Raw genomic sequence first — 18,576 nt, forward strand, 5'->3', positions numbered from 1 at the left:
AAATAGAGCCCAACAGCCTTAACTTGTACTCAGTTTGAAAGTGTTTATAAATTTTTATTAAGATTCCTTCATTAGCCTTCAATACTCAACTTCCTACTTCTTGTGGATATATTAGCAGAGGTTCTAGACAAGATGACAGCAACATCTAATTAGAGTGTATCACATTTGGTTTTCACTTTTTCTACCTGAAATTCATTATGCCACCATGAACAGACACGGGCTTAACCCTGAGGAGAGTTTGAGAATTCCTTGAAGACGAGTCACAGAAGTATGACCAGGTGTAGGGTGAAAAAATAATTATCAGATATGGCACTCTCAAATTCCTTAGCTCTAGAAATAAAATCTTATTTAGCCAGAATACCTAGGGAACATGCCATTACAACTAAATTGATTTTATGCCTAAATTATGGTAAACTCATAAACCTTTTTATCACATGAAAGAACTGCACTGCATTATTAATAAAAATCATACATGACATAATGGAGGAATAGGTGATGAAGTAGAAAATTCATGATTTTTATCATTTTGGAGGCATATGTACATATATGTGTGTATATATATGTATATATATGTGTGCATATATATGTGCGTGTGTGTGTGTTTGTGTGTGTATGTGTGTTTCCCTGAAAATAAGACCATCAGCTCTAATGTGTCTTTTGGAGCAAAAATTAAAATAAGATCCAGTATTTATTATATTATATTATATTATATTATATTATACCTGGTGTTATAGTAAAATAAGACTGGGTTTTATATTAATTTTTGCTCCAAAAGACGCATTAGACCTGATTGTCCAGCTAGGTCTTATTTTCAGGGAAGCATGATATATATATATGTATATATGTGTGTATATGTACATATATGTATATATACTCATATATCCGAATAGATATTAACACAGATATAGTACAAAACATTCTACACAATATTAGGTATAAATAAATTAATTTGAAGCAATATACCAGTGCTTCTTAAGTACAAGAAGCACCATATACTCAGGTAACAAGATAGAGTGTCTCGCCTTTGGAAGTGGTCCTAGCTGTATATTTCAATACATTAAAATCTTTCTAAATACAGCTAGAGTTATTCCTGAATTAGATGGAGAATACACCAAACAAAACTACTTTCTTGGTGGCTGAGGATCTAATAAGTAAAGCATTAAGAATTATTTTTAAAGAAGAGTAATTACTGAAGAAGATACAAGTTGGCAAAGAAAAACCTTCTAATAACAGTTATCAAGGGAAACTACAGCTTTTTCAAATATGTAAAGCATTATCCTAGGGATTAGAATAAATCAATTCTCTATTTTACTCTCCCTGCCCTGTCAAGTTTTAGCGGGAAATGTATTTCAAGTTGATAGCTTTCAAAATCTCATTTCACAAATATCAAGTTAGAACATCAGCTATCATTTGTAATTTTGGAAAATGATTTAAGTGTTCATTTTATTTCTATCTTTTCATTAATGTTAAATTTTGTTGTGAGAACATTTAAGGTCTAGTCTCTTAGCAACTTTGAAGTATATACTACAATACTGTTGACTATAATCACAATATAATGCATTGATTTCCAGAAATCACTCATCTAACAGCAAGTTTACATACTTTGATCAGTTTCTCCCCCCATTCCTCCATTTCCGCAGCCACCTAGTAACCACCATTCTAATCTATATTTCTACAAGTTCAGCTTTTTGGATTCCACATAAAAGTGATACCATAAAGTATTTGTCTTTCTCTGTCCAACTTGTCTCACTTTGCATAATGCCCTCAAGTTCCATCCATGTGACAGAATTCCCTTCTTTATAACAGCTGAATAATATCCCATTTATATATACATACCACATCATCTTTATCCATTCATCTATTAAGGGACAATTAGGTTGTTTCTATATCTTAGCTATTGTGAATAATGCTGCAGTGAACATGGCATGCAGATATCTCTTAGATATCCTGTTGTAATTTCCTCTGGATATACCAAGAAGTAGAATTGTTGGATCATATGGTGGTTGTATTTTTAATTTTTTTAGGGATATCCATATTGTTTTCCATAGTGGCTGCACCCATTTACATTCATCCACAATAGTACACAAAGATTTCCGTTTCTCCATGTTCTCTCCAACACTTGTCATCTCTTGTTTTCTTCATGATAGCCAATCTAATAGGTGTGAACTCATATCTCAGTATGGTTTTGATTTACATTTCCTGATAATTAGTGATGTTGAACAATTTTCACACACCTATTGCCCTTTTGTATGTCTCTTTGGAAAAATGTCTATTCAACTCCTCTGCACCATTTTTAATCAGATTGTTTTTGTGCTATTGGACTATATGAATTCTTTATATATTTTCGATATTAAGTCCTTATAGGAAAAATGATTTGTAAATATTTTCTCCCCTTATGTAAGTTTCTTTAACATTTTCTTGATCATTTCTTTTGCTGTGCAGAAACTTTTTTAGTTTTATGTAGTAGCATGGATCTATTTTTGCTTTTGTTTCTTGTATTTTGGGTGTCATTCCCAAAACCAATGAAAAGGAGCTTTTTCCCTATGTATTCTTCTAAGAGTGTCATGATTTCAGGTCTTATGTTTAAGTCTTTAATCCATTTTGAATTAATTTTTGTCGGTGTAAAATAGGGGTCTTATTTCATTTTTCTGTGTGTGGTTATCCAATTTTCCCAACTCCAATTATTGAAGGGACTGCCCTTTCTCCATTAAGTATTCTTAGATTATTTTTCAAAGATTAGTTGGTCATATATGTGGGGGGTTTTCTTCTGGACTCTGCATTCTGTTCTATTGGTCTTTGTGTCTATTTTTATGCCATTACCATACTTTTTCATTACTATAGGTGTGTAGTATAATTTCAAATCAGGAAGTGTTATGTCTCCAGTTTTGTTCTTTCTCAGGATTACTTTTATTGTATTTAGGATCTTTAGTAACTCCATACAGATTTTACAACTGTGTTTTTTTTTCCGTTCCTATGGAAAATATCATTGGAATTTTGAGAGACATTGCATTGATATAAAGATGGCTTTGGGTAGTCTTGATATTTTAACAAAACTAGATCTTCCAATCCATGAATACAGGACAGCTTTCCATTTGTTTCTGTCTTCCATTTCTTTCACGAAAGCCTTGTCTTTTCATTATACAGATTTATATTTCCTTGGATAAATTTATTGCCTGGTATTTTATTGTTTTTAATGCTACTGTGAATGGGATTTTTTCTTTATTTCTCTTTTAGATATTTTGTTGTTACTAAGTAGAAACAAAACTGATTTCTGTGCATTGATATCATGTACTGCCATTTTACTAAATTTGATTAGTTTGATTTGATTGAGTATATAGGATTTTCTACACATAAAATCATATAATTTACAAATAAAGACAGTTTTATTTCTTCCTTTCTAATTTAGATTTTGTTTGTTTGTTTTTTTATTTCTTTTTCTTGCATAATTACTCTAGGTAGGATATCCAATGTTATGCTAAGTAAGAGTGGTAGTGAGAGTGGACACCCTTGTCTTATTCCTGATTTTAGAAGAAAGGCTTTTAATCTTTTTACCATGAGTACAATGTTAACTGCAAGATTGAAATATAGGTGGCGTTTATTATGCTGAGCTATGTTCCTTTTAGATGCAATATCTTGAATTTTCTTTTTTTTAAAGCATGTTGAATTTTGTAAAATGTTTTCTCTGTATCTATTTAGATAACTATATGATTTTATCTTTCATTCTATTAATGCAGTGTATCATATTTATTGACTTGTATATGTTGAACCATTGCTTCATTCCAGGGATAAATCCCACTTGATCACAGTGCATGATTATTTTAATATATTGTTGAATTAGGTTTGCTAATATTTTGCTGAGCATTTTTGTATCTATATTATCAGGGACATTCGCCTGTAGTTTTCTTGTAGTTTTTTTTTGCTATTGTATTAGGGAAATGCTGTCCTTATGAGTTTCAGAGTGTTCCTTTCTCTTCAATTTTTTGGAAGACTTTGAGAAGGATTGGCATTAATTCTTCTTTAAATATTTGGTACAATTCACCAGTGAAGGTGGGATTTTCAATAATGGGAGTTTTCTGATTTATGATTCCCTTTCCTTACACATTAAATTTCTGTTCAGAATTTCTATGGTTCTATCTTCTGTTTGGTCTATTTTGCTGTTAATGTTACTTATGCTCTCATTTTTCATTTCATTCATTGAATTCTTTGGCTCCAGAATTTATCTTTGGTTCTTTTTTTATGATTTCTATCTTTGTTAAATTCATCATTGTGTTGTTTACTGTTTTTCTTATTTTGTTGAATTTTCTTTCTCTGTTTCTTGATTTTTCATGTCACTGGAGTTTTGCATTGCTGTTTGTGTGTTTTAAGTAACAGTCACCCCATCCAATCTTCCCTAGCTGCCTTCAAATGGGAGATACTTTTCATTGGTTCTGATTATATCTGAGGCTTTCCCTGACCTTGTATGAATATACCTGCTCTATGCTTCTTGCCTCCTCTTGCGACAATATTCTTAAGCTTTTATGTCGTGTGTCAGTCTTATAACTCCCCAGAATGGCTGCTGGAAACCTCTCTTTTGTTTTCCCAAAGGTGATGTTACAGCTCAAGTTTGCAGTGGCTCCCTGGCCTAGAGACCCCTGCCTTTTTTATGTATATACTCCCTGCCTGCCAGTGCTCTCTATTGATGCTGCCCTTGAAAGTAAGCACAGGCGGCCAGTTCTAGATTAGAGGAAGATGTTGATTTGGTACATGGTACTGGGGGTGCCAATGGATCAGTTTTTGGGTGGGCTTCCTGCTGCAGTACAGAGCCACATCTCTTTTATGACCTCTGGTATTAGCTGTCTTTTCCTCAATGTCCTCTCCTCCACTACCCCAGTTGTGTATGTCCAACCTCAATACTCTGGGTGCTGTGGGAATAAAACAGGGTTCTCCATCAGCAGCCCACACATCTGGGGAAACTGGGCACTCACTCACCACTCTTTCCCTTTCCTCCATGAGAGAGATCACTACTGGCTAGTTCAGCCCCGTGATGCGCCACTTTGGCAGAGGAGTAATACAGGCAAAGTTCCTCTTATCGTCTCTAATGCGTGCAAACTATTTATGATTTTTTTTTTTTTCTCAACAGAGTGCTAGAATTCATCCTCAGGAAACTTGGAATTCTACAAAGGCTCTCTCATCCATGGGTGTCTATCTGAGTCAGCACTCTCCAGGTATTCCCTGACCATGACTAAGAAGAGTTGAAGCCAGTTCACAGGTTCCTGCCAGTTCCACAGCCCATACTGAAGTCTTTCTGCCTATTACCCAATGCACAGGTGGGTAAGACTCCTTCTGTGACCCTTGGCATGTTGTGCTGGATCCCACTGCTTCCACAAAGGGACTTTTGTTCATGGATAAATGAATGCTGAATTGTATTTGTTGAAAGGGAGAATAGAAAAGAGGGATATTTTATGCTGTCATGATGCTGACATCCAAGTCTTCATTTTATTGATGTTCCTATCAAAAATGGGATAATGACTCTTAGCCATCAGATATAGATATAGATAGATACAGATATAGATATAGATATAGATATAGATATAGATATAGATATAGATATAGATATAGATATAGATATAGATATAGATATAGATATAGATTTGACTGCAGGGTTTTGTTAGTTTTTTGTTTTGTTTTGTTTTGTTTTTTCCTACCAAAAAAAAAAAAAAGAAAGGGCCTGGTTACACTTCCATCATTTCAAGGTAAACTACAGCCCAATGGCTGTCTTGACTCTTTCAGAGAAGGAGTTATTTTTATATGTTTAAAGATTCAAAACACCACAAATATGGAACAACATTAATTGAGTTTATGTATGATATGGGAGTTAATGCTGTTGCTCTGAGTTGTAGGAGTTAAACCTATAGCCACCAAAAAAGACAAAGTAACTAGTTAACTGGTTGACTGTTTTTCTTTTGTTGTTTGGTTTCATTTCTCCATTGTCATGGTGGTGATAGTCTTAATATAGTTAGCAATTCTTTCAGATGACATAATTATCCCACAAGAGTTGGTTTCTTATTTTGAAACCCTGCACTGGTAGAAAGAGAGGCTGAGGGCCCTCTTTGAGGGCAAAGAGTTAAAAGTACATTTCCCATAGAACTAAGACAAGTGCTTAAGTACAATCCACAAAGTAAAATCAGTTGTTTGCACAGTATTACCATAAATCTACACACAATTTAAGTGTATTGAAAGAAAGTAATTTTAATTTTTCTGTCTTTTTCAATGCTACCTTTTTTATTTGTTGTGATTTTATCTATTTATAGTAAATTGTCTTAATTAGTTATTTGGCAAAAGTATTTGTGGCAAAAATGTTTATGACAAAGATGTCTATGACAAAAATGCTTATGACAAAAATACCTAGAATCCCTTGTTCTTAACCTTCTAAAGTCACCTTGTAAATTCAGAAGCTGAAAGAATATTAGTATAGCCTTTGTACTTATGAATAGTATACCTTGTATAATTAGGTTACAAATCTATTTGATTCAGGAATATGTATGAATTATATTTACAGAAATGATAGGTATTGCCACAATCTGTTTTCATGGTATATGTTGAATTTATACTAATAGCCATAAATTATTAAGTTAAGAAATAAAAGTCATCTGTTACTATATGTTTAATCGTGATCCTCAGATAAGAGCTCTATGTAATTCCTCAATTGGTTTTACATACAAAAAAATCTAAAAAAGTGTATGAGTTTTTGTTTTATCCATTCTGGTTACTTTAGGAACTTAAGTAAGCTACTGATGCCTTATCTTACAGTTCTTATGTCTAAAAGTCTCAACTAAAAGCCATAAAGAAGCAAAGTGTCATAGAAATTTAATGAATTAGAAACAGTCATGTACATTCCTGAATAATATATACTTAGGTCAAAAAATAATAATACTCAATATTTTTAAGATCTAGGATTATAGTTTATTTTTTTAAAAGAGTACTATAGATCATTGTCCCTTTTTTGGTTGCATTGCCTAAATAATTCATCAGCTATTCATGATGATTTATAACGTGCCATATCTTTGTGTCAACTACAAGAACATCACGTTCTAAAATGAACTTCATGAAATTGTCTATTTTAGTTTTAAAATCTGCTAAATTTCTCTTGTACTAATCTATCTGCTCATCATTCACCTTCCATACTCAGTATGAAAACTGGCTGAAAACTGATAGTTCATGGCTGGAATTATTCCTAAGTAGAAATACATAGCTTTACTAAGAAATAAAGCAAAATAGCAAAATGCAGAAATAGAAAAAGACTTTACTCTCTCCTGGTAATATGGTGCCTGTCTGATGCAGGTCTGCCATTTGTGCTCTACGTGTTTTATAAAGAAGACACACACTATCCCTACCCTTACAAAAATCTCTCATATCTCAAAAAATCCCACTTTCTATAATGCATATAGGTCACAGGTGAATTCCAATTGTTTCTATCATCCTAGAACATGAAATCAATACTTCTACTGGACTGACCCAAATTATTACACTACACTTCCTTCATAGTTAAATAATCAGGTTTGGGGACTAAAAGTAAAATTCACTTTAATCTATCAGAACCACAGAAAATAATACCTACTGGGTAATGTTAGTATATATTGATAAGAATTACAGAATATCAAGTTAACTTTCAGTTGAGGAGCCTGGAAGCATATTCTGCATCTCTTGGAAACTGGTAGTTTTCCAGTGTTTTCATGTCCATTAGCTATAGGTTATAGATCTTTTTAAATACTTTAACAGAAGAAATGTGAAGAGAATATGTGAATTTTGATATGGAATACTCCAATATGGAAATGGATATTGATCTATGATCTGAATTATTGAAAGCAATGCATTAGTTTGTTCTCCCCAAAGCAAACTGAGGGACAACAGAAAAAGAATATTTTCATCCTTATAAAAAGAAAATGAATTAATACAAAGCAACATATTACCTAATAACCATCCTGTAAGATTTTTGTAAGTCCCCTAGAAAATTCAGTTAACGTCAACAACAAAAAAAAAAAAAAAAAAGGGAAGAAATTTCTCTACATCTAGAATATTTGTTATGAAACAAAGATCAAATAGAGTAAGGAATGCTTTGTGTATTCCAAAACTCCATTGAAAAATATAATAACTTTTAAATATTAAAGGCTTGTAGTGTTACCTTTTATTTTTAAAGTGATTTTTATTTAACATAAATTTTATTTTGTCATACTATTCCATTCTTTTGATTTTTGCTTTATGAAATATCTAAATCAAGTAGGAATATTTTTACATGTTAATGAAATATAGAGTCTGTTCACTATATATCAGTTAATACTATTATTATATTAGTATATTATTATATTAAATCAATTCGTTTTACAGAAAACCTCTGAAACTTTTAGTACTGCTTTTTAACAAAAATATTCACTGTTTATTATTATGCTTACTCGTTATCATTTAAACATACTCAAAGAATAAATTATAATTTGAAAATTGTCTAAAACTTCTGGGAATTCTTTTCATTTTCAAAATCTGAAGATTGATATTTGTCATGAATTTTAGACCATTATCTGAAGGGAAATTAGAGTTTCATGACCTAGAGAGGTTCATTGCGGAGCTTTCCCTGATTTGTTTTCTTTGACTACATTGTAGTTTATATGGGCCCAGACATTTTCCAGTTTTAATTAAACTTACCCTTACAAAATACATACTGAGCCTTAAAACATCCCTATAAAGAAGGCATGGAATAAGACCAAAATTAGTAAAATTTAGTTTAAGCAAACAATTAGCAAATAATAGAGGAAATGCAGGAACATTGTGTAAGAGCCAATTTTCAGCCACATTACTTTATTGTCTGTGTGTGTGAGAGAGAAGAGATTCAATAGAAATTCAGAGACAGGCAAAAGACTCAGTAAATGAAGAAAAAACATATTACTGGTAAGAACTATGTTGAAATACAAACTTTACAATGCAACCAATGAGCAGTTGAAAGATTTAACAATATAGCAACTGGCATTGCTAGACCAGAGAAGACTGTACCTGGGAGTGGAGAGCCTGGTTACAGGGGAGAGGGCAAAAGGTCTGTGCTGTGGGGAAAAACTGACTGGAAGGAAGGAAGGGGTTAATCTACAAAGAAGGAAGGGGTTAATCTGGGCATAACTAGTTTGTTTTTCCCAAATTGACTAATCAGATAAGTTACTGCACCTCTGATCCCCAGGCATGAAGTAAAAGAAATAGTGAAAAGAGATTAGAGTATGATAGAGAATTCTATGATTTCAAAGAGTCCCCTATTTTCCCCATTTTAATATCTCTGAGAGAAATATGCCTCTAGTAATTAACTTTGTCTTAAGATTACTAATGAACAAAAAGGAAAAATGATATAGATATTAATGGCTACTATGGTTAACCTGGCTGTTATTTGAAATGACATAACTAGGCAACTATAACTATTCAAGAATCTGAGAAAAGAATATAAATCCTGTTGTTCTCTGAAAATGTTTCCTTGACATCACCTGGGGAAATTAAGGAAATGCCAACATTAAAATTTTCACCATGAATGTGAATGGTGTGGAATAAATAGCAGAGACAATAATGTATCACTCCTAAGAAAATGATATTAGTGATGTCCTTGATGGCTAGAAGAGTGACATAAAGTTGACAACTTCTGTACATCAATGAAGCTGACTCACAGCTTATTCAGAAGAGTTGGACCCTCTATGTTAAGAAGATTTGAAATAACCTATCTAATTTATTTCACATATTTCTCTTTTTCATGTATGCACAAGAGGTATAGATGATTAAAATCTGCATCTAAGTAAATGAAGAAGAGCCCTTCCAATAAATATAAAATGCACATTCTAAGTTATAAAATATGTTGTTGTTGAATTGGCAGTCTTTTTTTTTTTCTTAGTGGTCCATATAATAATAGTATATCTTACAATCAATAACATCTTAGATTCAATGAATTAAGAACAGTGATAATATGTAACTTTGATTGAGCTCTTCCTACATCCCAGACACAACAGTTTGCATGTATTAATTTCATTTAATCATCACAAAAATTCTATATGATAGAAACTACTGCCAGTTTACACATTAAAAAGCCAAGGTTCAGAGGGATATATTATAATCATCCAAGGTCATACAGCTACTAATTGTAGAAATGAAACTTCAAACCCAGTTTAACTCTAGACACAGCCAACTTAAACAATACCCCACATTGTAACACTCCAGAAATACTACTTAACAAAATCTGATCAAGATGGCAGAGTAGATAAATGCTGTTCTTACCTTCTTTCATGGTCACATTAAAATTACAACTAAACTACAGAACAGCCATCATTGAGAATTGCCTGAAGTCTAGCTGAACCAAAGCCCTCCAACTAAGGACATACAGAAAAAGCCACCTTGAGACTGGTAAGAGGGTGGGAGACACAAAACAGAGTGGTTGTATACCCATGTGTGACCACATGGAGGGATATCTTGGCTGTGGGGGTCCCCCTCCAAGAGGAGCAAGAACTCCCAGCCCAACACCAGCCTCCCCAGTTCAGGGTATCAGTGTGGGAGAGAGAAGTCCCCATAATTCCTGGCTGTGAAAACCAGTGGTGACTAAGGTTGAGTAAGACTATGGCAGCTGCAGTTCCAGGAGCTCCTGATAAAGGGCCTGCATACAGACTTACTGACTGATGGACTCACTCAGTCTGAGCTCCAGCAGTGGGGCAATAAGTTGAAAGGTGCCAGGGACATACACAGAAGAACTGAATTGTATGGTTACAGGATGAGGGCTAGAGGGGCAAATTTCCGCCAGATGGAGGAGTTGGCGAAAGTCGTTGCTTCTTTATTGAGCCTTCACCACTTCCCAGGATGCAGACAAAGGTAGCTGCCATATTTGAGTTTCCATCAACTTAGCTAACACTGTGCATTCGCCCTGATTCCCTAAGTCCCAACCCACCCAACTTTGAGGCCCACCCAAGCTGCTTCCAGTGGCTTTACTGTATAAACTGCCTGCCTTGGTTCATGCTCTGAGACAAAATCAAGTGTACCAACATTTGCGTCATAGGGATACCAGAAGGAGAAGAGAGAGACCCAGGAATTGAAAACCTCTTTGAAGAAATAATGATGGAAAACTTCCCTAACCTGGCAAAGAAAATAAACATACAAGCCCAGGAAGTGCAGAGAGTCCCAAGCAAGATGAACCCACAGAGGCCAACACCAAGACACATCATAATTAAAATGCCAAAGATTAAAGACAAAGAGAGAATCTTAAAAGCTGCAAGAGAAAAACAGTTAGTTACCTACAAGGTAGATCCCATAAGACTGTCAGCTGAGAAAAACTTTGCAGGCCCGAAGGGATTGGCAGGAAATACACAAAGTGATGAAAAGTAAGGAACTACAACCAAGACTATTCTTTGCAGCAAAGCTGTCATTTGGAACCGAAGGACAGATAAAGAACTTCCCACACAAGGAAAAGCTAAAGGAGTGCCTCACCACCAAACCAGTATTACAAGGAATCTTAGAGGGACTTCTTTAAGATTTAAAAAAAAAAAATTATGAATAATAAAAAGGCAATAATTACATACCTATCAACAATTACTTTCAATGTAAATGGATTAAGTGTTCCAATCAAAAGATAGAGGGGCCGAAAGGATAAGAAAAACAGACCCTTACATATGCTGCCTACAAGAGACTCACTTCAGATCAAAAGACACACACAGACTGAAAGTAAAAGAATAGAAAAAGATATATCATGAAAATGGAAACAAACAAACAAAACAATAGTTATACCAAACAAAATAGACTTTAAAACAAAGGTTATAACAAGAAACAAAGGACCCTGTAATCCCACCTCTGTGTATTTACCTGCAGAAACCCAAAATGTTACTTTGAGGGAACCTGTGCATCCATATGTTCATTGCTTCACTGTTTATAGTGGCCAAGATGTGGAGGCAGCCTGTGTGTTCATCGATGGATGAATGGATAAGAGGAGGTGGTACATATATACAGGAGAATATTGCTTGGCCCTGGAAGGGAATGTGTTCTTGCCACATGTGGTGGTATGGATGGACCTGGAGGGTATTTTGCTAATGGACTATCAGACAGAGAAAGACAGATGCAATGTGATTTCACTTATGTGTGGAATCTAAAGAACAAAATTAACAAACAAATAACACAGAAACAAACCCATAGATACAGAGAACATTTGATGGTTGACAGATGGGAGAAGTGTTGGAGGTGGGTGAAAAAAGGGAAGTGATTAAGAAGTACAAATTGGTTGTTACAAAGTAGTCATGGGGATATAAATATAGCATAAGGAATATATTCAATAATATTGTCATAACTATGTACAGTATATATAGGTATTAGATTTATCAGGGTGATAGATGGGAGGGAAGCTGGAGGCAGGGTGAAAAAGGTGAAGGCATTAAAAAGCACAAATTGGTAGTTACAAAATAGTCATGGAGATGTAATACATGTCATGGGGAACATAGTCAATAAGATTGTGATAGCATGGTACAGTGTCAGATAGTGTCAGATTTATCATGGTGATCAGTTCTTTAGGAATATAAATGTTGAATAACTATTGTGTACACCTAAATCTAATGTAATATTTTATGTTAGCTTTATTTTAATAAAAATCTTTTTAAAAAGAAATAATATTTACTTAGAAGTAACCGTCTTGATTTGGGGGCAATAAAAAAACCTTAGCTCCAAAATTAAAATAGAAAATACCCTCCCTCCTTAGAAAATATCATCACTATCTTTTATTTAAAGATTCAATGGCATCCTGTCAGATATATTTTTTAAAGTATTTTTTAAGATCTGTTGTGAAACACTTCAGTTATTGCCGAATAAGAAATATTGACCCAACTTGTACTAGTCCTTTAACAAGTACACTTTTTATCTTTTATTTATGAATGTGGGGCTGAAAAGAGCTATATTCTATATAGCTACTGATGGAAAGAAACATAGTAACCAACATTGGATCCAATTTTTTATGGAAAATTAGGTTTTAGTTTCATGTAGTGTTTATAGCCTCTAATTAAAATTAAGCAGAACGTAAAACAGTACCACTTTCAATATTTACATATATGCTGGCTCTGAACATTTTCAAACAAAAACTAATTGTGGGGTATTATTATATAGCATTCAAATAATTATAAAATGAATAGAAAAATTACGTAGAAATAATGGGAAGAGCACAGTATTAGAAAATAATGTCAAATTGATATCTTTTAATCTTATTTATCAAAAATGACTAAAATTTAGAAACATTTTATGTCATTTATAGTCAATGTATATCATTTATGCATCATAGTAAAGATTCTTAATCATAGATCACCTAACATATTCCATATAAATACATATTTCCTTTGTCAGAAGTAATTGACAATTCTGTTTGTTGCCAATTTGTATTTTTGTCTCATGATATACCGAAAATGCCTTTGTGGTTCTGCAAGGTTGTTCCTAAGAATTCCTAGCAAGAAGTAAATGCAAGCGTTTGCCTTGTAAAACATATTATGTAGGTTTCTTCAGCTGTTAAGATACTAGCATGACTTGGTTTGAGCAGACCAACTTATCCTTGATAGAGCATTGCTATCAGTGCAGATGTATTTATAACTGTATTCAAACCTAAAGGTAATGAAGGATACGAGCATATGGAAATATCAGCTGGGGTTAGATGACTATGATAATGGTTAGTTTTTCTTACTGAATAGGTGTTTTGCCTTAGTAACCTCATGTTTTATGTTAGTATAGCAGATTAATGGTGAAAATATATAAGCACCCCAGACCAATTGACCTATATAAGGATCATCTTGAGTGAGTAAAGTTAGTTGGAAAAGAATCATCCTTTGAATGAGAGCCACCAGAACAGTATTTTTTAGTGAATAAATCAGATGTTTTTATCAGACTTGAGAGTATTTATAGATAAAATGAGGTTGAATTCAAAAATATATAATTTATATTTTTCTCAAAATATATAATTTATAAAGCACATAATGTTTACCACGGATGGTCCTAGATGATGTACTGAAGTGGAAAATGCCACTTCAAGAAAGTAGTAATCCAGTATGGAAGACACAAATGTAGGCACTCAGAATATCTCCAAGTACATGATATACATTGACGTTCTCACTGATATAAAGAGTTCCTGTTTCTTAAGTTTGGGGAAGATAAAATGAGACATCAGAAGTAACTTTAAAGACTCAAATAATTTTAATGCAAACTTATTTGCTTATATTATGATAACTAAGCATATGAATCTGCTTATAAGAGGAGGAAACAATTTTGAGCAGCTAAATCATGTACAGTCAGGTATGTAGATTCACCATTAAATAAAAGTTTGTTTCCTAGTTCTATAAACTATCAAATACAAAATGCCAATGTAAAAATACAAAAACATCATAGGAGCAATATCAATGTATGTTTCAGAAATAAGAGTTTTCCTCAAAATCCACATTTTTTTTTTTTTTTTTACTTTTTGCATGTGTTAAGATTACTAAATATCTGTCATAATTTATTTTCCATATATACATTACACACACAGAGAGAGAAAGGAGATTATATTTTCATGTGAAATCAAGGATTTTCAAACAACCTAGAGTTATTAGAATTGATGTATGTAATGTTGTCTCTCTAAGAGTCTCTCAAGCTCTGACTGAAATTTTTCTTTTCTCTTTGTTTCCAGGAACATATTAGGGAAAAAAGACTAAAGAGAATTCTCAAGTAAGTCATTTACTGAGAATTTAATTGTGAAGTTGCCAACCATGATTTGATTTTTCATCGTCTTGTTCCAGGGTTATAAACCCACTAATTCATTCATATTTATAAATAATTCCCACCACATTATGTGCATACATTATTAGAGGTGTCTCCCAATAGAATTCTGTCAACTTTCTGTACACAATTAATTAAAAGTCCTGGTTCATTTGTTATCGAACTTTTACAGTGAGTTAGAATTAGAATATCTGAAATCTAAACTGAAAGTCTCTTTTAGCCCAATTGACCACTCATTCCCAAGTTTGGAAGCCTCTTTATTTCATGGATTAAAAAGGGAGATTAAAGCCATTGGAGAAATCACCTTGGGCAGAATGTGGTTTTGCTGATAACAGAATTATGTTTCACAGTAAAGGGAGCCAGACACTGCAATGAATTAAGAAACCAATTGTGATTTTAAAAAAAAAAGTCAAAGGATAAACCTTCTAGCCTAAAATTATGATCCTACTTGCAAAAGAACGGAGAAGGTATAACAGTTGACCTCTGCCCATGCAATATTTGCAAATTACATTGTAATTTTAAGAGGAACTCAAATGAGCACAGTCTTCACATCCATTGCAGCAGAGTGAAATTCCTAATCCTACAATTTTACCTAACCCAGCTTCCTCACAAAGGCACCTTTGAATCACCTAAGGAGTTATAAAACCTATCAATGCCTGGGCTCTAGCACTCAGAGATTCTGTTGTAATTAGTACAGGAAGGGAACAGAGAGCAGCTTGTTTATAATATATTTACATGTATGTATCTCCAGGTGATTATACTGTGTAACCAGGGTTGAAAACTTTGAAGTCCTACTCTGTAATTCTGTGGAATTTACAGTCATTTAAAAATGTATGTATTGTGTTAATCTTTGCAATTTTTACTTTGTTTATCCCATTGGTTCCTCATCATTACTTTAAATTTTAAAAGATCAGTGTGCATCTAGTGTGAAGTAGTAGATAATAGACTAAATGTGCAGAAAAAGGATAAAATTGGCAAAGACAAAAAGTATTTAAAGTGGTACTTCACCAAGTAATGTACTTGATATTTCAAAGGTCTACTACATCTATTGTCTTGTGTGCCTATTGTTTCTTGTTTTGGTTTTTCTTTTAGACTCAGGTGCAGAAGCTTGAGTTAATCATATACCTTCAATCCATTACAATTTACATCTTAGGCCCACGCAACATTCCTTCTACTTGTTTAATCTTTTAGCCTTCTTCCATTTCTACCACATTAAAATGGGCAGCCATTCTATCCTAAATACTGTGTAATATTTTGTTACACATTAAAATATTTTAAAATATGTAGAGGGAATTCTATTATTCTCATTTTTGCAGGTTAGGAAACTGTAAATCAAGTAGCTTTTTATATTCATATTTTTCAAATGGAAATATTGATTCAGAGGATATTGTAAGGTTTTAGAAAAAATTATCTTCAGTTTGTAGCAATTGACATTCTTACTAGAGCTAAATGAGGGCTTCTTTTCATATACAGTTGCTAAAACTAGAAATTATCATTCGTCCTTATTCTTACTAATCTTGTAGATGAAAAATCGTTTCATACTGTTGCTTTAATTTAGAACACTTGATAGCTAGTGAAGTTGAACATATTTTCATATGCTTATTGGCGATTTGCATTTCTTCTATTTTGAGTTGTTTAGTTTGTTTCACACTGAACATTTTTTATTAAGGTATAATTAATATCTGGCAGAGATTGATTATTCAGCCAGATAAATTTGTGCAATTGTTTACATGTGTATAACCATTAGGCAAAATGCAGTATAGATCATTGCCACCCAACCAGAAAGTTTCATGTTTCTTTCCAAATAAATCTCCCTCTCAACAGGTGCTTCTTCCCACAACAGCTTTTTATTTCCATTGTTATAGTTACATTTTTTTCTGTTGTTAGAGTTCATACATGCAGTGGTACCTCCATTTTCTAACGTAATCCGTTCCAGAAGACCGTTGGAGTTCTGAAACGTTCAAAAACAGCCAACAGCTAGGCCTCAGGATCTTGCACTCAGTGGAAGCTGCGTTCAGCTTCTGAGGTGTGTTCAAAAACCAAAGCATTTACTTCCAGGTTTACAGCGTTCGTAAACCAAAATGTTCATCAACGGAGACGTTCTAAAACTGAGGTTCTACTGTAAATGGAATCACACAGCACATTTCATCTGGATTCTTTTGGTTAACATATTTGAAATTCAGCCATGTTGTACATCAAAAGTTTATTATTTTCAGTACTTATTATTATTCCATTGTATGAATATACAGTAAGTTTTCATGCATTTTATTGGTGACATTTTTTGCCAATTATTTTGGCTATCATGAATATGGTTTTTATAACTTTCTTGTGCAAAATCTTTTGAGGACATACATTTTCAATTTCTTAGGTATAAAACCTGAGAAAATAAGTGGAATTCCTTGGTAAATGTCATAGTTATAAATTTTATTTAAAAGTGCATTATAGTTTTCCAAAGTGATCGAACCATTTTAAACTTCTACCAGCAATATATGAGAGTGTCAGTTGTTCCACACAGTTACCAATATTTAATGTGTTTGGTCTTTTTTATATTAGCCATTCAAGTCATTGTGAAATGATAGTTCATTGTCATTTTAATTTGTATTTCACTGAAGACCTCTACATGTGATTACTGATCATGTATCTTCTTTTTCTAAGGAAGTTTTTTTGATAAAGAAAACAGATTTTCTTTAAAGAAAAAAAAACTGTTCACATTTTTACCCTTTTTTTTTTACAAATGAGATCTTTATATTAATTGCTAACTTATAATAGCGCTTGATATAGTCTAAATAAAAGTCCTTTGTTACATGTGTTGCAAATAATTTTATTCTATTGTGGCTTACATATTCATTTACTTCAATATGTCTTTTGATGAGCAAAGATTTTCAATTTTGATAAATCCAATTTATTAATTTATTATTGTCAATGATTTTAGTTGTTGGTCAAGAACTGTTTCTCCCTTCTTTTACCCCAAGGGAGAAAAATATTCTTTTAAGTTTTCTTCTAGAAATTTCAGATTTCCGTGTTTACAATTAGTACTATTATTTATGTCAAATTAATTTTTGTGTGTTGAATGACAAAGAGATTAATTTTCATATGGAAAATAGATTGTTTAGCATCATTGTTAAAAGTGAGAAAATATTTTCAAATAACACAACTGACAAAGAATTCATGCCTGGAGTATAAAAAGAGTTCTTAAAACTCAACAGTAAGAATAAAACAATCCAATTAGCAGATAAGCAAAAGACATGAAGAGATATTTTAGCAAAGATATTATAGAGATGGCAAATACAGAAATGAAACAAACAATGTTCAACATCACTAGCCACTACACAAATGCAAAGTAAGACCACAATGAGTTATAACTACATACTTATTAGAATGATTAAATGAAAAATATTGATAACACCAAATTCTGGTGAGCATGTGGTTAAACTGGGACTTTCATACATTGCTGGTAGAAATGTAGAATGGTACAGTTACTCTGGAAAAATTTGGCAGTTTCTTAACAATCTGAACATGTATTCAGTATAGAAGGTTGGACAATTAAGTTCGTGAACTCATCCTAGAAAAAGTGCTACATAACTCATTGCTGAATATCACTATGGTCACCTTTGGAGTACTCCCCTTGGGAAGCTTTGCAGCAACACCAGCGACTAGTCTGCCTTTCAAAGCAATTCTGGAACTTTTTCTGGAATGGCCATCAGAGCTGTCGTTGTAATACGCTTGATGTCCTGAATGTCATCAAAATGTCTTCCTTTCAATATTTCCTTTATCTTTGGGTAAAGAAAAGTTATTGGGAGCCAGATCAGCAGAGTAAGG

The sequence above is a fragment of the Rhinolophus sinicus genome, linkage group LG01 (genome assembly GCF_036562045.2).
Source record: "Rhinolophus sinicus isolate RSC01 linkage group LG01, ASM3656204v1, whole genome shotgun sequence".
Lineage (NCBI taxonomy): Eukaryota > Metazoa > Chordata > Mammalia > Chiroptera > Rhinolophidae > Rhinolophus > Rhinolophus sinicus.